We start from the raw sequence: 23,546 nt of genomic DNA, 5'->3' as shown, positions 1-23,546 counted from the left end.
TGGTAAAGGGGTTGTGTATAGTATATGGGTTTGTGTTGAGTGTAGATGTCTAGCGTTGTCTATGTATGTTTAGTTATCTAGGAGAGTCTATGGTTACCTGAATGAGTTCCCAATTAGAGACAGCTGATTTCGGTTGTCTCTGATTGGGAGCCTTATTTAGGGTAGCCATAGGCTCTCATTGGTTGTGGGTAATTGTCTATGTAGAACGTTTGTAGCCTGTATGTATGTGCACAACGTTTGTAGCTTCACGGTCGTTTTGTTGTTTTGTTAGTTTGTATAGAGTTTTGTGTCGTGTTCATCTTCGTGGTGTTAATAAAGAAGATGGCTCACTTTCCCTGACTCCGCATTTTGGTCCGAAGATCCTTCTCTCCTCACCTCATCTGAGGATGAGGAGAGCGTCACCCGTTACAGAATCACCCACCAAAATACAGTGACCAAGCGGTATGGGAATGCTCGACGGAGCAATAAGAACTTTTGGACTTGGGAGGAGATCCTGTCTGGTAGAGGACCCTGGGCGCAAACTGGAGAGTATCGCTGCTCTCGTGAGAAGAGTGAGGCAGCCACAGCCCAGGAGCGGTGGTTTAAGGAGGCAGCTAGGAGACGTGGATGGAAGCCGGAGAATCCAGCTCGAAACCGGAATTATGAGGGGACACGTCTTGCACGGAAGCCCGAAAAGCCCGTGAGTAACTCCCAAAAATTTCTTGGGGGGGGGTTAAAGGGTAGTGGGCCAAGGGCAGGTAGGAGACCTGCGCCCACTTCCCAGGCTAACCGTGGAGAGCGGGAGTACGGGCAGACACCGTGTTACGCAGTAGAGCGCACGGTGTCTCCTGTACGTGTGCATAGGCCAGTGCGGGTTATTCCACCTCCCCGCACTGGTAGGGCTAGATTGGGCATTGAGCCAGGTGTCATGAGGCCGGCTCAACGCGTCTGGTCTCCAGTGCGTCTCCTCGGGCCGGCATACATGGCACCTGCCTTACGCATGGTTTCCCCGGTTCGCCTACACAGCCCGGTGCGGGTTATTCCACCTCCCCGTACTGGGTGGGCGACCGGGAGCATTCAACCAGGTAAGGTTGGGCAGGCTCAATGCTCAAGAGAGCCAGTACGCCTGCACGGTCCGGTATTTCCGGCGCCACCTCCCCGCCCCAGCCTAGTACCTACAGTGCCTACACTACGCACTAGGCTACCAGTGCATTTCCAGAGCCCTGTTCCTCCTCCACGCACTCTCCCTATAGTGCGTGTATCCAGTTCGGTGCCTCCAGTTCCGGCCCCACGCACTAAGCCACCTGTGCGTCTCCCAAGTCCTGTACACACTGTCACTTCTCCCCGTACTAGTCCTGAGGTGCGTGCCCTCAGCCAGGTGCCACCAGTGCCGGTACCACGCACCTGGTATAGAGTACGCTTTGAGAGTTCAGTGTGCCCTGTCTCTGCTCCCCGCACTAGTAGGAAGGTGCTTGTCATTAGCACGGTGCCTCCAGTTCCGGCACCACGCACCAGGCCTACAGTGCGCCTCAGCCGGCAGGAGTCTGCCGTCTGCACAGCGATGACTGAACTGCCCGTCTCCCCAGCGCCATCTGAGCCATCCGTCTCCCCAGCGCCATCTGAGCCATCCGTCTCCCCAGCGCCATCTGAGCCATCCGTCTCCCCAGCGCCATCTGAGCTATCCGTCTCCCCAGCGCCATCTGAGCCGCCCGTCTGCCATGAGCCTGCAAAGCCGCCCGTCTGCCATGAGCCTACTGAGCCGTCCGCCAGACAGGAGCCGCTAGAGCCGCCAGCCAGACAGGAGCCGCTAGAGCCGTCCGTCAGACAGGATCTGCCAGAGCCGCCAACCAGACAGGATCTGCCAGAGCCGCCAACCAGACAGGATCTGCCAGAGCCGCCAACCAGACAGGATCTGCCAGAGCCGCCAACCAGACAGGAGCAGCCAGATCAGTCAGCCAGCCATGAGCAGCCAGATCCGTCAGCCAGCCATGAGCAGCCAGATCCGTCAGCCAGCCATGAGCAGCCAGATCCGTCAGCTAGCCATGAGCAGCCAGATCCGTCAGCTAGCCATGAGCAGCCAGATCCGTCAGCTAGCCATGAGCAGCCAGATCCGTCAGCCAGCCATGAGCAGCCAGATCCGTCAGCTAGCCATGAGCAGCCAGATCCGTCAGCCAGCCATGAGCAGCCAGATCCGTCAGCCAGCCATGAGCAGCCAGATCCGTCAGCTAGCCATGAGCAGCCAGATCCGTCAGCTAGCCATGAGCAGCCAGATCCGTCAGCTAGCCATGAGCAGCCAGATCCGTCAGCTAGCCATGAGCAGCCAGATCCGTCAGCCAGCCATGGGCCATCCCTCAGTCCGGAGCTGCAGTCCCTCAGTCCGGAGCTGCAGTCCCTCAGTCCGGAGCTGCGATTCTTCAGTCCGGAGCTGCCCCTTATCCTGGTGCTGCCCCTTATCCTGGTGCTGCCCCTTATCCTGGTGCTGCCCCTTACCCTGGTGCTGCCCCTTACCCTGGTACTGCCCCTTACCCTGGTGCTGCCCCTGACCCTGGTGCTGCCCCTTACCCTGGTGCTGCCCCTTACCCTGGTGCTGCCCCTTATCCTGGTACTGCCCCTTATCCTGGTACTGCCCCTTATCCTGGTACTGTCCCTTACCCTGGTACTGTCCTTTAGTCCGGAACTGCCCCTTAATGCAATGGGGTTAATGTGGAGAGGGGTCATTTTGAAGAAGCTAAGGAGGTGGTTAGGGACTGTGGTGAAGTGGGGACCACGACCAGAGCCGGAGCCGCCACCGTGGAGGGAAGCCCACCCAGACCCTCTCCTAGACTGTGTATGGTGCGCCCGGAGTTCGCGCCTCAAGGGGGGGGTTATGTCACGCCCTGGCCTTAGTATTCTTTGTTTTCTTTATTATTTTAGTTAGGTCAGGGTGTGACATGGGGAATGTTTATGTTTTGTTGGTTTTGGGTGTTGTTTATGGTAAAGGGGTTGTGTATAGTATATGGGTTTGTGTTGAGTGTAGATGTCTAGCGTTGTCTATGTATGTTTAGTTATCTAGGAGAGTCTATGGTTACCTGAATGAGTTCCCAATTAGAGACAGCTGATTTCGGTTGTCTCTGATTGGGAGCCTTATTTAGGGTAGCCATAGGCTCTCATTGGTTGTGGGTAATTGTCTATGTAGAACGTTTGTAGCCTGTATGTATGTGCACAACGTTTGTAGCTTCACGGTCGTTTTGTTGTTTTGTTAGTTTGTATAGAGTTTTGTGTCGTGTTCATCTTCGTGGTGTTAATAAAGAAGATGGCTTATTTTCCAACTGCTGCATTTTGGTCCGTCAATCCGCCACACGATCGTGACAAAGCCAGATGTAACTGTAGATTAGAGCTACTGTACTGTATCATATAAATATTTTTGGCTAATATTTTCGCCGTGAGGGATAGATACAGTATATAGTCATATATATTGTTTTGCTTTTCAAGCTGATGTCATGTAAGTACAGAGTTTATGTATTTTTGATTTCGCTCTGTTACCATGGTTGTTTATCATGCTTCAAAACTGTTGAGTTGAGAGTGAGGTGTTTGTGAAGTTGATGTAATTCTTGCCCCCAGCTTGCATGCTCACCCACCCCTGCTGCTGTAGACTGTGTGAGCAGCATGCAATACATAAAATATGTCTCTGGTCTGCTATCTCATTCTCAACCTTGGAATTCATGCAGAATATGGAGCCCAGAGATCTGCTTATCATCTCTTATCATCTTCACAATTCTGCAGACAGTGTTACTGTTGATGTTCCAACAGACATAGAGCAAGGGAACTACAGCATCTGATGATGCCAATGTGTAGTGACTGATTCCATCTCTCCTGTGGACACACCCTGCTAATACTTTTATGGTCAGGTTGGTGTCATGAATTTTAATCAGACATATCTCGTGATACGTCTGGAGTAAAGGAGACTCATATCCTTCCGAGCATGTTTTAGAGAGGGGAAAGTAGTGCTTTCTTTTTGGGAAGTGATCGAGATCGTCAGCTAGAGACTACAGCCATAGACAGGTAGGATCTACAGTATTAGAGCAGGGTTCCCCAATAGGAAGCCCGCGGGTCATTTTATTTGGCCCCCCAGGTTTTCAAGGCAAAAAAAAATAATTGTATTAATGAATGAATTAAAATAATTTGGTGTTGGACAAGTCTATTCCCAAATACTCCCACGCATAAATAAAGAGGCATATACGATAGTATACCAATGGAATCAAGGTTTGAAATGATTCTGTGTTTGTCAAATACTATATCTGTTTGCGATTCTCGCTGTCAATTTGCAGGGTACAAATTATTTATAAGTATGCTCCGGCCCTCCGACCATCCACTCAATGAAAGATCAGCCCACGGCTGAATGTAATTGGAGACCCCTGTATTAAAGCCTGTGTGAGGATAAAAGGCGCCAAACTCTCCATGTAAAAAGTCGAATCCCACCGGGAACAGATGTAATTTCAATGTCTAGTTTTGATTTACTTTTGGTTGCGATGTCAACAAATGTGAAATAATCTTGAAATAAATAAAAAATGTCACCATGTCATTGGATTTAGGTTAAAAGTGTGGTGAAATCCAATCAGTTTTCCACCTTGATTCAACGTCATCAGATTTATTTATTTATTTCCCAGTGGGATGTTTCTGCATCTAAATCAAAAGGGAAATGATAGATATTCCCAACACAGCGCTTTAGAGAAGATGAGAGTTTGTAGAAGTATGTTTTCCAGTACTCTGAATGCATTTTTCTTGGGGCTCATTAGAATTGCTATAGTTATTCAACAATTTGTCTTTATCTGAGTGATGTATTAAGTGGTTGTGTGTTTTTTCACTCTTGAATAATATGAGCAGACTGCAACAGGGCTTGTCGTCGTGGTTTTTAGATAAATTCCTTTTTTCTGCAGGATGAATCACTCTATCAATGAACACTAATGAAAATAAACGTAATATCATGCAATATAATGTTTGATGGTTCCGGTATGCCAAAACGACCCTGTTAAAATGCCGTACAAAATAGAGGTGATTTGTATTAACAATAATAAAAGAGAAACACATCTGTTTGCTTTTATTTCAACATATTGGCCTAAGACTTGTTTTCATAAAATGCAGAGTGTATCTTCAGTTTGTGACGTTCCTCCCACTCTGTCTGCTGGGATCTCCTTTTTGGTAGTCTGTTTGGTAGTCTGCTTGTTGCCAGTGGGCAGAGATCGGAGGATTAAAATGTATATGAACTTGAAAGTTTGTTGATATTTTCCAGTTGCTTTTACTTGCAAGGAATGGTATTGTACTGTACATCAGGAAACCCTAGTCTGGATGTATATGATGAAAATAACTCCCCTCCTATAATTCTAAGGGAATATTTTTAAGATGTATAATGGTGAGAGATCAATACGACAGGGCAGGACTGATCCAAGACTCCAGCCCAGGGGAGGTCCGACCCACCGACGCGTTCAGTGCTCACCTCCGGGCCAACGGCAAGGCTACCATGCCAACTCCTCTCATGTGCCTCTCTCTACAAACCAGCCACCCCCTGGAGACTGCAGCACCTAAAAACAAACACCTCTCTCTCTGTCTCTGTTTCTCTCACGCTCTCTCTCTCTCTCTCTCTCTCTCTATCTATCTCTGCCTGAAGCTCAACGAGGGGCCAACATTGCATAAGCGCGGCAGCAACACTTCTTATTGTGTGCACGTCAACATTCATCCGGCCATAATTGACCAAATGTTGTTCCTTCCACAGTTTGTGTGACTGTGCTATTGAATTCGGTTTTGACAGGCCAGACTCAATAGTGTCTCAAACCTACTTCGTCTGACCAAAATAGTTCCAGACACTGGAACAGGTTAGCGTTCCATTTTCTGGTTTGATATGGCAGCTCTGTCAACACTTTCCAGAAGATAATTGCATTGGTCTAATTTGACACATTCACAAAATTCGTCATGCTCCTATTGCCGATGTACCACTGCCCCACAGGCCTAGAGTGGATATTAACTTTCAGGATTGTAAAGTCTATAATTTTTTTTATCAAGAGATAACAAAAATGCTGCTGCCTCAATATAAGTAAAGACCCAGTATCTACAGGCATTTTCTGACCTTTCAGCTTTGCAAGTTCAACTCAGGCCTCTATTCATTCACTTCCCTCCTCAGTGAAAGTGGCAATGTCCTGCCATGTGCACTTAATATGCCTCATGCCTAATGACATCCTTTAAATGAACTCAAACAAAGGCACGCATCTGTGATCTGATGGACTGCCCAAGTTCACTGCACAATCTAACAAATGTAATCTTTTTACCTCTCCCACTTTAGAGGAAATCAAATAAAACTATGTAAGTTGATAAAGATATAATAGAGGCCACATTTGAGAATATCTTCAAAGGAGCCCTTTATTTTTTGGCGGAATGATGCAGTCCATAATACATGTCAAATGTAACACAGTGAATATTAATAACCAATACATTTTCACCAAAAATATTTTGTTACCAGCTAAATTAGAGCAAATACAGTCTTCTCTGTCTGAGTAATACATTCAGTGTAGCAGATTTTATTCCAAAAATGGAAGCACGCACATCACTGTACAAAGTAGAATATATTGCCAAGAACTCGACCGTGTGTGTAGTTGATAGAAGTGTTGAGTCAAGATGGGCATTTGCAATATTGCAGGGCCACCAGGGAACATTTCCAGGGTGACTTGCTGAGACAGCACAATAGAAATAGTTAATGACTTGCAATTTAGTGTTGAACTATCGTTTTACAATAATGTCTCACATAAAGCTCATCTCAAAATTTGATGAAACAGTTTTTTCCTGCTACATTGTAAAAAAGTGCGTAATCTGTAGTTCAAGACTTCATTCAATACAGTAGATTGACAAATTCAATTTGATTCAATTAAATGCAACAAAATTAACATACCGGTATTAAAATCAATGCATCGCTCAGAATGTATCTGGTGATCCCTCACTTATCTTCAGACCAAACCTGCATAGCCATGCCTTTAAGATGATTCAACCAAGGTAGGCACAGCAGTGACTTTAATAGATGAGGCTTGTGCAGTACTGTATTTACATGTCTCAACATGTCTTTATCCGATTCTGCTTTAAAGGTTTTTGCATCTAGCTTTGGATTTTAACTTATTTTTACAACACACTGTGGACATAACACAACTCGTCTGATGTGTTAGGATATAGCAGTGCATGACGGGACATGTTTTATAATATAAGGCCTTTTAACCTTTATCTCTCTATGCAACGTTCAAAACACACAACCACTCTGAAGCAAGACTGTGTGGTCTGCTGAAATGGTAGCGCTACATTTATGATCATTTCTATTACCATAAGTGGATGAAAATTCAACTTCACATTATGCAAACACGTTCCAACATGTGAAAGTGGATTGTATCATGAGTATTATGCATTGTTTTTCCTCTCTAATCAACAAAAAACTGAGGCGACAATCTGGCATGTCTTTAATACGTTCAGTTCACACTTGGTGGACTGCCTCCCAGACTTACATTTCATCATTTTTGCCGGTCTGTCTCAGGGTAGAAAACAGCTTCTCTTAAATTACACATGCCAGGGTGGGTAGAGCTACTTTAAAGCCAAGGACAGCAGATGCTAACTAGTAGCAAAGAAAAACACACAAAAAAGCATTGCTATTCTCTTCCTCATTTAATCCACCGCCCCTCAACTCCACTTTTAAGAATTAGCCAAGTCCTTTGATTTATTAATTGAACATGATTACAACCAGCCACCATGAGAACTAGACCCCTCCCTCCCTGGCTAAATTGCTGTTGGAGTTCCTTCAGGAACGCTCTTTAATTAATTGTATACGCCTTAATGGGGATTGAAGTGAGGGTCTTTAATTATGCAAGGTGAAAGAGCATGTTCAGCAGTAGTAGTAGCAAGTGAAGGAATTGACCGGGAGGGGCAATGAGGAAGATCCTCTACTGACAGTGTTCCCTGGGGCTAGGGAGAAGTCTATACCTCAATACTGGAACACTGCATCCATCTCCCTCACAGACCATGAGCCACAGCCCTATACGACATACAGTAACTAAAGGACTATGGATGCATGACTGGCTACTGCCTCGTCCAGTTAAGGCTCTTTTGGATAAAATAAATTGGCTTATGTGTTTTCTTGGTGTGTATTCACTAGACCCCAAACAGAAGCATACGGGCCGAAACAGCGAGCGACTTACCTGACTTTTTCCCATTGCAAAACGTTTGGCTGCAATTTGAACCAGTTTGTGCTAATGAATAAACTCCTGCTTTAGACTCTGTTACAGTTTGCAAGAGTGAGACTGCAGATATGATGTACTGTATTTGGTAATGCTCTGTAAGAATGAGTTTTGGGTCAATGCATACAGTTTATACCCATACAGCATGTGTGTAGTAAAGATGTATTGGCATTTAGTCTTGGTTTTGCTTCACCTTTCCACTTATTATGTAGGTCACTCTGAGTCAATAGCAGGTATAGGGCAGTCATCAATTTAACATGCAACTTAATCCACAGATGATGATTACAAATAGCAGCATGTCCTTCACAGATTCTGCAGGGATTGCCCTTGCGGGATATAGAAGTTGCCAACCAGGGTTTGAACTCATTGAGCTAAAGACATTACACGCATCCAATGCCTTGAAGTTGATGTTGGCTCCCTGATGTTAGACAAGAACCCCTCCCTGTTTGTTGTTGCCTGTTACATAGTCCTTCAGCCTCTCCTACCACTGACACCACTGTCACCCAAACAGACAGAGAGGAAGTTAATGAGGGCAGGGAAGTGACATAACTAATAGAAGAAAGGTAAACATTGGATTGATATCCTTGTTTATCATTGGAGACACTAGAAATGTCTCTGACCCAAACTTGTTTGTCAGTGAGACTATTGTTTTGCAATCTCCTTTCATTAAACAGCGATCAAATGAACAATTTCTCAACCCACAGCTGAGACAGAGACAGACAAATCATAATTCACAGCGCGTCCTCCCATTCATTAACATACTTAACCTGTCTTATACCCTCCTCTCTGGAAATGCACAAAGAGTGATTACAGAGTGTGTCTTTCCACTGGAGCAAGAACAAAAGGGCTGGCAGTCTGTATTATTACCTTCGATAATAAGAGAAACAAGAAGCCATTATGGTCCCAGCCTTATCAGAAACTAAGTATCTCAATGACCTTTCTATCCGGACTAATTGCATACAATGGTTTGACCTTTCAGCATTCATGAGTATTTCAAATCTCACAACAACACGGTGGTTCATCTACACATTCAATCATGTTTGGTGATTTTATGTTACAGTGCTTTTATTTTTCTGCCCAGCTCAAAATGATATTTTCTCATTCAACGCTGTGACTATGAGGCTATATGAGGGCTTGTCCTCTTTAAATTGTTGTACAGCTCATTGGATGTTAGTGCTTACAAAATGCATATACGGTTCAGAAATATGTCCGTTTGATTTTAATTTGCGATTTTTTTCGGAGACAGAATCAAAGATTATAGAAATATTACTGAACCGAACCAACTACTTAATTGACTCATCTCTGCCCTGCCCATAAGCAAGTTTGCCAGTTGTTGACTTACACCCCATCACTTCTTTTAAATGGGAGAGCAAAATACCAAGACAGGACCGAATTTAGCCCAAACAGAGGCTAAACAGAGGCCTTGTATGGGAAGACAGTTGCCAAAGCTATTTAATCGTGCTCACATTCAGCTTAATCCTGCTGTGGCTGATTTACGCCTGTAGGTATTGCGAGAGAGGAAACATGAGTCATTTAGCGAACCACTGCACAGAAGGAATAGTAAAGATGTGAAAAAAAGGCACAAAGCCTTTTGAACCGCTGAGATGAAAGAAACTACAGACTCCAACAGGATGAGTCAATTCTCACATAGACCACTTCCCTTTCCCAATAACGATGGAACTTAGTCTTACCAGTGTTTTAACAATGCATCTTTCCTACAATGGCCGAAGATGTGTAACATTCTTTTCCCAAAACACCATGCTGGGAGAACTGTCGCTAAGTGAGTCATTGGAGCATGTGTCGATACTGATAGGATTTTCAAAAAGGTTTTCTCCATTCAAATCTTTCCTTAACATTGTAATTATTTCACAGTACTGATGACGGATCAGTTCCTACGACTGCAAATATTGAGGCGGCTTATTCAAATGCTTACCCAATAAAGATGCACAAAATCACCAATTTGCCACATTATTGCGCACTGTTAGGTTACACATCATGAAATATGTTGAGATAAATTACAGACAGTAGCCTACAAGTAGCAACAAATAATTCAATTGGTTGAACATGAAATGTATTTCAATATGATTGAAATAGGTCTATAGCTTACTGTTTATTTTTTAATGCAGTCATCTCGGTTTTCATTTGAAGCGTATTTTTATACTTTGCTTGTTTGTTTCAATTGCAAAGACATTGGTTACTTTTTATTTGTAAACAACTTTGTTCTGAAGTTATCTTGGTCATAGAGAGAGATCAACCATGTTTAGCATGTGGGAGGGCAAAAAAATTATCTAATGATGCACTTAGCTCGTCTGAGGCAGGCTTATGCCCCGTTTACATCGTGACGTACAGTATTTCATTATGCCGTTATTTCATTATGTTCCACTACTGGACGGAGAGCATAGGATAGGGTTTCACAATGCAAGACAATACGGAGGAGAGCCTAGTCTCTTGTCAGAGATCACATTTATTTTGGGAGATTGCGAAATATGACCTTATCTATCAAGACAGGAGAAATATATTGTTTCAGTTGATAATAAAACATGTTTTGTTTATTTACTTTTCCCTCAACTTGTTTCTATAACTTTCTAGCAAGTCAAGCTATCTTACAGAGCAGAACTATACAGTAGCTAGCGACCTCCACCTAATAATTGTAATTTAAAAAAACGGCATTTCAATCACAATAAACTAAAACGGGAGGCAACAATAATCTACTTTTGTGGTTTAGTAACTTCCTGTTCTTCGACAGACCCTGGCTGCACCAAGGGTCATGGCTAGAAGGGATCCATCTTTTGTCAAGTTAACGTCAGATTTGACTTTTTGTAGCAGGTTAGGAGAGCCTAGGAAGCAGGTTAGGTATGTAGAAGGTTAGGATAATTAGGTTAAAGTTAGGAAAATAGTTATGGTTAGCTAAAATGGCAATAAAATCCGTATACACCGGATGCAACCCGAATATACACTGAGTGTACAAAACATTAGGAACACCTTCCAAATATTGAGTTGCACTCCCTTTTGTCCTCAGACCAGCCTCAATTCATCGGGGCATGGACTACATCATTTCGAAGGTGTTCCACATGGATTCTGGCCCTGTGTTGACTCCAATGCTTCCCAGAGTTGTGTCAAGTTGTCTGGATGTCCTTTGGGTGGTGGACCATTCTTGATACACATGGGAAACGGTTGAGCGTGAAAAACACAGCAGAGTTGCAGTTCTTGACACACTCAAACCGGTGCCCCTTGCACCTACTATCATACCCCGTTCAAAGGCACTTAAATCTTTTGTCTTAACATTCATCCTCTGAATGGCACACATACACAATCCATGTCTCAAATGTCTCAATACCATTCTCCTTCCCTTTCATCTACACTTGTTGAATTGGATTTAAGAAGTTACATCAATAAGGGATCAAAGCTTTCACCTGGATTCACCTGGTCAGTCTATGTCATGGAAAGAGCAGGTCATAATGTTTTATGCACTCAGTGTAGATAGGCTGTCCATGAAACGGTGTATGCGAACATGAGTAGATTACCTTGAAAACAACGGTCGGACATCTTGGACGCAGTCTCCAGTTGTTATTATACCTCATTGGGCCAGACTGAAGAATACACTGAGTTTGGAAGAATTCAAGTATGCGGCATCCGGTCTCGCAACAGAGCCATCAACCGCAAGGGGGCGTTGCGATTCCACTCTATTGTGGAGGGTCCCCATTCAATTGAATGGCATCCGGCGCAACTTAATGGAGTGCTTATGGTTAATGTGGATGAAGCATTCGATTTCAAGTGTTTTCAAGTGCAATGTTTATTAAGAACGATGGTTTTGGGAAACAGCTCAGAGATTTAATGAAGCTCTTAAGGTTCTAACGATGAACATAGCCTTAAGATACTTTTGGGAAACCGGGCCCTGGGCTGTCTGAATGAAATATGTGCAAAGACAGGGATCCTATATTTAGACATAAAATCGCTCTGTCACCTCACTGCTCCATCTCTCAGAGGGAAACTTTTCTCCCGGTGTGTCACTTGCTATCATTGGCATGTAAAAAGGCTGAATAAATCTTATGTGGACTTTTAGGAATGTCAGAAACGACGAGGGAACCGGAACCATGAATTTGCATGATTGACAAGTGACGCAATAAGTTTGAATGGGCAGAATGAGGGCAATGGATATCAAGTATTCTGTGAGTAAATGAATGTCTGTCAAGCGAAAGTGAGTGTACACAACCTTGTGATTTTATTTATATAAGAAATATGTAAAGTTTGAACAAATGCTTCACCATCTGGTAGCGAAATCCTTCTAAAGGCTTGAGATAGGCAAGATTTTCTGTATGGCTAAGGAGCAGCACAGACATCTCAGACGAAGGACATCTAATGGATCAAGGATTTCTATAGCTGCCTACTGTTAATCTTGAGAGCAGGGCCATCTTTTTTGGGGCCCTAAGCGAGATTTGGTTGTCGGCCCCCCTCTTGACAGTGGTGAGATACATAAAAAATGTAAAGTTAATTTCCTGCCATTCTACACATTTTGGAAGTCAGGGTCCTTGGGAACGTGCTCTGCATGCCCAGTCTGTATTTGGCCATGTTTACTACAAGTTTAGATAGCTGACTAGGCTAACTACCAATCAAGAAATTGGCATGGCTAATTGTCAGCTAATTGAGTGACTGTCATAACAAGAGAAAACTGCTGATGCACAACCAAATTTCAAAATTGCAACTGGTGTATTCTACTATTCTTAAGGGCCATCCATACCAAGGACAATAACTATAACGATAAATGATCCTAAACTATAAACGTTGGCGAGCATCAACACCAGCAGAATGTTTATTGTTCTGCAGTATACCTGTCAATCAACTGATCAATGATCAATGCATCCAACTGCACACTGTAGGCCTATTAATGAGGTGGTAACATATACCATTCAGTGCCTCAGGGTGTGTTCATTGTCATAGTGACAACTGCAAATAATACTTGAATGTAGCCTACATGTACATATAGAAACTCATATTTTAAATGTAGCAATTCAAGTACAAACGCTGCTTGGGCTGCGTATCTTTTATATCATGTCATTGCTTGACTTGTTGCTCACATAGTTTGCAAGTGATTTCCATTTTTCAATTGATTATCACTTTGTTTTGATCTTTCTTTTTCGCTGTGCTCATCTCTCTGTCTGTCCTGTGCAACCGTTTGCAATGCATCAGTGCAACAATCGTATCATCACTGGCCAACGTGATCACACCAACGTACTCTCTCTCTATAATTTTCCCTGACAGTTAATTTGGCCTAGGCCTATTTTACATTCAGCAATTAGCAATTAGCAAGAGCAAACCTGCTTCTCTCCACGAAAAGGCTATTAGGCACATTAGCAGGCCAGTCATAGTGTGTATTTTATCAGGATGCATGGGTGTTAACAGATAGGCCAATATAGCCTTCTCATGCGCTGTTTGCCAGTTATTCAGGCAATCTTACCGTGAGCTCTGCCGTCTCTCCTTTCCGAGCAGCCTTGCGCACCTAGAACCAAGAATGCTTCAATAGAACGAGGTTTGATTAGTTGTCAATGTTGTACCATTGGATGGACCCCTAGCAATCTGGTAAGCGACTGCTTATGCAGTCACGTTGCATATGTCAAATCTTTTGGGAAGCCAAGCCCCCCACACCTACAGTACCAGTCAAAAGTTTGGACACAAGTACTCATTCAAGAGTTTTTCTTTAGTTGTACTATTTTCTACATTGTAGAATAGTGAAGACATGAAAACTATGAAATAACACATGGAATCATGTTGTAACCAAAAAAGTGTTACGCAAATAATAATTAAACAGCATGTTGCATGTAACAGACAGTTACATGGCCTACAGCATGGTCAAGCAAGTTAATGTTTCTAGCATTTTCGGATCAACAACTATTGATTTTGATTCGGATGAACAACTATTGATTTAGAACCACAGAGAATTACCGCAATTCGCAAAGAAAACAGGAGCTACATCCAATGTTCCAGCACCATTTCAACTTCAACACTTCAACATGATCAAATCACCTCTGCTTAGTCTAATATTCCAATCAACGTAAGCTAAATATGATGTAGCTGTCCTTGGTTCTGATTTCTGTGTGCACGTGTGTGAGTTCCTGCAAGAAGAAAAATATGTTGACTCACTCAATGCCATCCTCCTCTCTTTCATGATGGCGAAATCAGACAGTACACGCTTTTATTTTTTGTTGTCCTAGGCTACCTGGCTGAAGTGCTTGCTCGCTAGTCTAACTTCCATTCATGGGCAACGTTAGCAAGTTAACATTAGCCTTCTACATCTAGCTACATATTGAACTTCCATCTCAGGCTAGGGGCACAACAATGTATAAATGAACGTTTGGATCAGAATCGTTGTTATAATCATTGGCCAGTATGGAGAATTAAGTAAAACAACAAATCCAAATCTCCATTTATCTCCATCCATGGCTAATTTAGGAAAGGGACAATTTTAGCTACACCACGAGATGCAACAATTCAATGTGTTTCTGTCAATGACGTATGCTCTCAATGCGATTTGATAGGAGTGATGCCAAAATTCAAGCTGGTTTCCGTATAAACTTTTTTTTGGTGTGCAAGACCATTCACAGTTGAGCTCGCTCTGTCTCGCTCGCTCGGATGCTTTCTTATTTTTTTCATGGTCAATTTTTTTGGTGAAGCCTGGCTTCACTTGGCATCTATGAATTTACGCCATTGCGCTTATGTCGCTTATGCCTGGGGCTGGCTCTGCTTGAGAGCATCACACGTCTGGCTAAGCTTTGATTCAAGAGGGAAGAAATAGATAAGCAAGTGACAGTGATGACAATCTCTCTAATCCAATAGTGAAGCCAAGTCTAAGGACTGGAAAAAGCAGTCAGCATCAAGAAGTGAAAGGAAGACCAAGAGCATATCTACTGGTCTCTCCCTGCACAATGTATAATTCATGAAAACAAAGTCCAAGGGTATATCCTCCAAAGATCTTCCTCACCTCATGTTCTGGAGGCGTAACACATTTCAATGTTCAATCCAGGATTTTGTTAACTTTGTGCTGCAGGGCTTATCTAAAACTGTGAGATATATTTTTATGTTTGTCTTATCCCTATATTAAATAAATTGATGACTGTACAATTCCATTTCAGCTATTGTTAATGCGAAAATTGTCAAAGTGTACTAAAAGCTATCTACAGGAAGTAATCTTAAAACTTTAGTTCACCTCTCTGGCAGCCCAAGAGCAATTGTAAATTGAAAGTTGTCTCACCATGATGCATAAGCCACAACCATGACTAAATGCATAAATCAATCCACATATTTCAATTATCTTATGTCATGAAGTCAGGAAGCAATAGGAATAATAAAATAAACAGTAATATACAGCTAGATCTACAGACATCCAGCCTGTTGCGAGAAGTGTGTCCACAACACACATGATAGTACAGTCAGCAGTATTACCCATCCAAACATACTGTGGTCCGCTTTTCAGTAAAACAGGTCTATACAGTATACAGGCCTTTATGGAATTAAGAGGCAGTAAATATGAATTCTTTGAGACAGGTGTAAGAAGAACGTGTGCCCAATCAAAGAGGTTTCTTGGCACGGAAAAACAGTTATAAAATAATGTATACATCTAATTGTGTATAATGTGTTCTCTCACCCATTATAATTCGCTACAAACTGTGTCATCAGTGACACAGTGCCTCACGAGATCTATAATACACAACAGGGCATCTTATTTCAACTCCCCAATTTTCCAAGAGCATGCAAATCCTAATCTAACCACAGCATGTGTAAAATATTCCAGCCTTCCCTTGGTACCAATGGATCAGGGAGATGGTGAAAACCATCCATGCTGCATCATTTTCACACCAACTGCCGCTAGAGATTAAAAAGGGAAAGTGTTGGCTAAATAATATTCCTGATGGGAGATTTCCAAAGCTGCCAAGTGTTACTGGTTGACCGACGAGAGCCACTTCTCTACTCTATATGGGAACATTATGTATGAGTGGCATCTTTTCCCATCTGGTGTACTATCATTGGACCCAAGTGAAATGCCAGTGGCTTGGCTAACAACAGCTATCCATCTTGATGTGTGGAGACCAATGGAGCACAGAGGGTTGATGTAGTACTCTTCCAATTCCTAATACCTAGAGCAGGGCAGCACAATTCTCCAGACTCTCACTCAGTCATATTGCATGTGATAATGGATGACAATGGCCTGTCCCCTGCTTCAAACTGCAATGGGGAAAATGACTGCACTTATGGAAAGAAGAACACAATAACCACATTCTGGATAGGTCAAATGGTGAAGATTCATTTTTGGACCTAGCATTCTGGTCCACATACTTTCAAGCATTTACTCAGAGTTACTAACACAGTTCTTCATTATTATATCATGGAAATCGTAACTAACAACATTTAATTCTGCTTGGGACAGATCCTCCTCACTGGCTTGGACAATCAATATCAAGTCATTCCTTTTTTGGGGGGGTTGGGGCACAGAGGGCAAACGTTTAATCTGTGTGCCAGCAGACCCTGCAACCAAGTGTAAAGGCTTACAGCTTGTGGTCTCTGATGGCTGGCCTCCTGTCAGCGCTCAATTAAAATGCAGTGAAAGAATCCTGCTGTTGGGGCTGATTGGTGGAACTTCCACCTGTGCCCAGCTGCAGCATGAATCAACTGTATCCCGTTTGCCGCCTAAGGCTACGCCCCAAATTACATCATATTCCCTATATAGTGCACTACTTTTGACAAGGACCGGCAGGGAGCCTAGTGATTAGAGTGATGGGCCAGTAACCCAAAGGTTGCTGGATCGAAGGTTCTGCCCCTGAACAAGGCAGTTAACCCACTGTTCCTAGGCTGTCATTGAAAATAAGAATTATGTTCTTAACTGACTTGCCTAGTTAAATAAAGGTAAAATTAATTTGGGATGCAAACCTGGTTGCTGCCTGGTCTCCTTTGATCCTTGACTTCAATAAATCCCTTTTCACCAGTGATAATGTGGAGTTTCCATGTTTTGATAATTGATTTCATGGTGAACCTCACCATTAAACATTAAAGGCTGACAATCTTTTTTTATCGGTGGTAGTTAAACCGTTTTTTTTCAGGAAGACACTATCTCTATCAGCAATGTTTTCTGTTTACAGTAGACATCTTGTCTTTCCTCTAACAGCAGAGGTTCTACTAGGACCCACTAAAACTACACTGTAAACCCCAATGTGCTGTCATTATTCAAAACTGTTGAGGAAACCCGTTGTACTTAATATATCTGTAGTACAGTTACTTAAATAGGTTTTGTAGTCATTACTCAAACCGATAGTAACTGTGACCCAAGGGGATCAATTTTGATTAATGCCCCCACTAAGCCATGCCTCCAATATAATTTCCCAGTGTGACTTGCCTTTGAGTGAATTATACAGTTACCACCCATGACTATTTGTTAGTGACAGAGACATGGTTGCTGAATTATTTCATTCTCAGTCCTGTGGCCTTCACCAATTGAGTTTGTAAGTTTGAATGTTATCATTATAATTAAACTCTTAATCACAATACATGTAACGGTTTCTTCGTCTGAAGAGGAGGAGTAGGGATCAGACCAAAATGCAGCGTGTTGTGAAGACATGATGAATATTTATTAAAGCAAAGACGAACACGAAAAAACACTTGGAAAATTACAAAACAACAAAACGACGTAGACAGACCTGAACTTGAGAACTTACAATATAACACGAAGAACGCACGGACAGGAACAGACTAACCAAACGAACGAACACGAAACAGTCCCGTGTGGTGCGACAGACACAGACACAGGAACAATCACCCACAAACAAACAGTGAGAACAGCCTACCTTAATATGGTTCTCAATCAGAGGAAACGTCAAACACCTGCCTCTAATTGAGAACCATATCAGGCAACACATTTAACCCAACATAGAAACACATAACATAGAATGCCCACCCCAACTCACGCCCTGACCAACTAAACACATACAAAAACAAGGAATATAGGTCAGGAATGTGACAATACATTACATATCTCATACCTCAAGGCTTTGTTTTGAGGCCTTGCTTTACCCTATCACAGTGGCCTGAAATTCATGGTTTACAGGCCACATCAGGCCTGCAAGTAGGGTTGCATAATTCCAGTAACTTTCCCCAAATTCCCAGATTTTCAGAAAATCATGGTTGAAGGATTTCCAGGAATCTTCCATCCAGGATTCCAGGAAAACCTGGGAAACTTACCTGAATTTTGCAACCCTACCTGCAAAAGGGCTCCCGAGTGGCTCAGTGGTCTAAGGCACTGCCTCTAAGGCACTGTCACTACAGTCCCTGGTTTGATTCCAGGCTGTATCACATCCGGCTGTGATTTAGAGTCCCGCGGGGCACAATTGGCCCAGTGTTGTCCAGGTTTGACTGGGGTAGGCTATCATTGTAAATAAGAATTTGTTCTTAACTTACTTGCCTAGTTAAATAAAGGTTAAAAAACATGATGCTGGCTGGCAAAATCATTTCTAATTCCTATTGGAATCCAGACAGAGTTAAGATATGCAACAGTTTACATTTTTATTCACCTACAACCTGAATTCATAATAACAGCAAGGGTTAGGAACAGTGTGAGGACACTACTTATGTAATTTAAACTAGAACAACCAGTTCAGTAACAGGTGCAAAAATCTAATTAAATCATTGGATTAGTTTAGAAAAATGTAAGTTATGTATCTTTGTGTAGCATAAGATTAATCAATCAATCACTCAATGTACATGCAAAAACATAAAAACAATTCAAAAAAATCTACCTGCAGTAAAGCATGCTGGGAAAAAAGTTAATTTGTGATCATAACTTTTGTTTAAATAGAGTTGATGTGATTTCTCATTAGTTTTGAGTCAGTACCACATATACATTTTAAGTAATAATGGCTTTCATTGTCTTTGCGTTCAACTAGAAGTATTTGAATTAAAAATGTCTTGGGGTTTAAAGTGTAGGATCCACATCCACTGTGCTTAGATCTACACATCATACCACAACTACTGTATTTGTGAAAAAAATATTGGTTAATGTACTGTGAAAATGTTACTGCTGGTTTTCAGTAACATTGAAAACTTTTCCTTTCTATTTTGTGATTCATAATAAAAAGAGAAAACCTTGCAAAACAAGGGTTTTGACTAAAGGATGGGGGACTACCACCCTCACACGATCAAAGGTCTTCCACATCATCTCCCATAATGTACTGCTTTATTACATCATCTAGACACAAGTTCATGTCCTTTGTTATCACACTATATCTAATTGAGCTATTATTGGTACTACCCTTTTCCACATGCATGAAAATTCCTCTGGGCTGGAATTTCCCCTCTTTTAAACCAGATTGTTGACTCCTGAAGTGTGTTTAATGAGTGCACCCAGTATAAGAATATAAATTTGAATTCAGAGAGGAGTTCTGTGAGTAAATGGATGAACCATACTGTAACTTGACTTCAAGGAATTGCTCAGTGTTAGCCTTTATACAGTACAGTCATCTCGACTGGCTATTCTTATCATGGGGCTAAGGTACTTAGTCTCTTCAGTGACCCTGAAACATGCTATGTATATATAGCATATTGTGCTATTATTCCAGCCTTCTGTCATGTCTCAATGGCTGCTTCTCAAATGGCACCTTATTCTCTACATGGTGCACTGATTTCGACCAGGGTCCATAGGGCTGTGGTCGAAAGTAGTGCACTATGTTGTAGGGAATAGGGTGCCATTTGGATGCAGTCGGGGGCTCTATTGAGGAGCCTCACCTATGAAATGGTCAACCATTGGGTTTATGTTCCAACAGACTTTTTAACACAGACAAATCCAAGTTGTCGGCCCAATTACAAAGGGATCCTTTATAAGTAGCCTGTGTTATGGACTGCTGATTCATGTCCTTTTCCAATTCATCCCCCCCAAAACTGTCTTTAGTTTCAACCTTGTTTGGATAAAAAAAAAAAAAACATTTTTCAAGTTTCAAATTTCAGCCTGGCATTTTTTTGTCTTGAGTGCTTTAATAATTAACCAACATTGATTGATCAAGATCAAAAGCCTGTCGACCATTTTCACACTCAAATGATTAAAATACACATGAGATTCTTTCTTTCTTTCACTGCAAACTTTTTTTCTCTTTGGGAAAAAAATCCTATATATTCTACTCTAGAGTCCTCGGTTCTAAAGTCAGATTGACATTCATGCTTTCTACACTGCATGCATGAGTAAGTTGAACAAAATAAAGATAGAGCGAATAAATTAGCGTGCTTAACTGTAAATATAGCTGTGCTAGGCTACTCTGCATGTACTGTACTAAGCCTGACTACTGATTAAACGTTCATACTGTACATTTTGGAGCACTAGGATACACTTTTAAAACCTGCAAGCTCACGCACATCCACACTATTACTACATGTCATGTTATCCCATCTAATCACATACAGAACTGTAGTTAGATAACTTGCTTTTTGGTTCACCAAAGTGCTTCAAGTAAAAGAACAATCAACTGGGTCAAGATTTCTGCATTATAACCTGTACGGTTTAGGGGATTAAATATCCCTTGACAGTAACAGTGAAAATCGTTGGATGGTTTGGATGTCAAGTCAAATTAATCTATCCTGTGATGATGTTCAATAATGAAATCAATACTTTTACTTATAAACATTGCACACATCCTGCTCTAAAAGTCTCCAAGATTGTTCAACCATGCATTAAACATGCCTCAGACTGCATATAAAAAAAATGGTGAGCTCAAGAATAGCTTACTGCTGGAGGCAGATCATCTAAAATGATGTGTTGTACTCTGCTCCCTCTGTAGGTGAGAAATAGGAGTAGAAATGTCTGGAACCTGCCTCTCCCTTCCCAACTGTTGGAAGAATGAGGGATGTGAGCAAGTCTCTCTCTCCACAGGGAATTTAAAGAAGCTGACTAGTTGTTGCTGCTTACTGGATGGAGCAAACCCCTTCTATGTATGTTGATTTGATGTCCAATAAAAGAAGGATGGAAATAGAGGACAAAACAGACACAACCTCCCTCAGAGACACATTGTAGTAAAGAAACATGGAATCTTATCACAGTATATTTATGTTCTCTATCTCCCACCTCTTTCTTTGTGAAAAGTAAAAGTCAAGGGAGACAGACGTATTCATCACTGTTTACAGATACTTATAACAAACACCAGGAATCCACTCCTCAAATACGAATTGCCCAGAACCAACAGCTTAGTCTTACAAAATACACTGAAGCAGCTTACACATTTTCCTCGACGGATTAGATAAAAAGGAAGCTGCTTCATATTTGGTGGAAAATGGCATTAAATACCCCCTCCTCCGATTGAAATGTCAGCATGATTCTAGTCTGCCAAAATCACATTGTGAAAAGAGGATTCATGAACATATGTGAAACAATAGACTGATTGCGCATACTAGTGCCCACTTCTTCCCTGCTACTCTGGTAGTGCTGCCTGTGGCCTTTTATCGAGACACATGGCCATAACTAGGAGGAAGCACTGTCCTACACACTGCCTCATCCTTTCCTTCCACCATGCCCATGCAGAAGTCTCACACAGTGAGGAGGCAAACCCATGCAGTGAACAACAAAGGCTGTGGGGTGGTTTTGTTAAATCTCTCAAGCTTTTTAGTAAACATTTTTTTATGACTTGCCAGGAAGTGGCCAGGAAGTGTAAAGCACTGGCCAGCATCTCAAGTTTTAATGACACCTCCAATGATGTTGCAGTGATGTCTTGAATCCCCCCCCCCTTCCTCCTCTGCTCAAGCTCCAATGTACTGTACCCTAGGGCTCAGGCAGTGTGAGCTCTGGACTGAGTAAGCCTAGTTAGAGATGCTTACGAACTGAATGCAAATTCACTGAGGAGCATGGATAAAACATCATATTCACAAATCCTATAGTTGCCTATACACATCAAAAGTCATCCTGTATCACAGTCTACAAGGGAACCCCCATTAAATAAGAACAGTTAAAATGACAAACAAAAAACGGGATACAAATTAAACAAGCCAATAATTCAGCATCATAACACCACAGTAATAATTTAAGAAGATAATTTAAGAGTAAACTAAGCGAACATCTGAAGTTTAAAAATGACAGGTTGATCATGAATGTACAACCTCTTTGGATGAAATCAGACTACTAACGAAATCAGACTACTAACTCAACCCAACATTATAAACAATACGCGACAATACATAGAGGTACATGCCGGGTCACTGTGCAAATTGTAATGTCAATACTCAGGCACTCTAATGCACAGTACTCCTTATTATATCAGCAAGGCAAGCAATAGCATATATCTCACCCAGAATGTGAAGTGCGATCCTGCTGTTTCTCTCGGTGTGCGTGTATCCTACCAGCTAGTGAAGGTTGTCAGGACGCTTACAGTCTTCAGCCAAACTGGTGGGATGCAGCCAGCAGCCAACCGACAGCCTCCAGTCCCTATTTCACTTGCAGCTTCCCACTGGCAAGTTACAGAGTCACTTATTATAGGATAATCCAGGCATTGTCCTCTCACTTCTATAGCCAAGTCAGTAAACGTTGGTTGCAAGTTGGGGTCCAAAGGTGCCCCTATGATAATGTAAAGTCCACAACACTACAGTGTATATTCAGCTTGAGATAATAGTCAAAAACAAACAAAACGTAATTCAAAACTAAGCATATATCATGAAGGGATTTCAGAAAGAGAAAAAAGTCAAAGGTGCCAGTGTCCCCAAGTCCTCCAGGTCATAATGATAAGATATGGTGGAGCAGTCAGCAGAAGCAGAATAAAATCCACACAAAGTATCACTCTTCCCTTTTAGGCAACTCTCCCTTCAATAAAGAGCCTGCACCTGCTACCAAAGCAGAGACATCCAATTTGCACCTTTTTCTGTGAGCCACACAGCTAAGCCTCAGCTGCCCCTGCCACAGTCATCACTCACTGTCAAGACCAGCACATCGGTTGAGCCCTAGACTGAGGAGTGCTGCTGCTCTGAGTCGGAAAACATCTCTTTCTTTTCAACAAGCTCTGCCAGACTGACTCTTGTTGCCACGCCTCCTGCCCTTGATTGGCTGAGCTGAGAACAGAGGAAAGGGAGGAGGAGGTGATAATGCTATGTAGAGGGAAGGAAAGGGAGATGAGAAAAGAGGAGAGCGAGATAGAGGGAGAGTGGGGAGTTGGAAGGCTGAGGGTTGGGGAAGCAGAGGAGAGGATAGACCGAGCTCTGTAAGCCTGAAGGGACAGCGTGGCTAATGAAAGAGAAATGCTTCTCCCAACGCTTTAGTCAAATTTATGTGTTACAAATTTGTTGTGACTCCCGGCAAACTGAATTCATACTGATGAAGTC

At 42.4% G+C, this 23,546-nt stretch overlaps 1 protein-coding gene across 1 annotated transcript in view; it reads right to left on the bottom strand.

Annotated features, from left to right (window-relative positions):
• LOC129814122 (BMP/retinoic acid-inducible neural-specific protein 3-like) overlaps nt 1-23,220 on the bottom strand; it is a 101,758-nt gene extending 78,538 nt beyond the window's left edge. The window contains exon 1 of the mRNA XM_055866940.1: nt 22,523-23,220. The gene's annotated coding sequence lies outside the window, so the exon portion shown is untranslated. The remainder of the gene's footprint in view (nt 1-22,522) is intronic.
• Nucleotides 23,221-23,546: the final 326 nt, after the last annotated feature.

Source organism: Salvelinus fontinalis, chromosome 17, assembly GCF_029448725.1.
Source record: "Salvelinus fontinalis isolate EN_2023a chromosome 17, ASM2944872v1, whole genome shotgun sequence".
Taxonomy (NCBI): domain Eukaryota; kingdom Metazoa; phylum Chordata; class Actinopteri; order Salmoniformes; family Salmonidae; genus Salvelinus; species Salvelinus fontinalis.
This window is presented reverse-complemented; position numbering and strand designations above follow the sequence as displayed.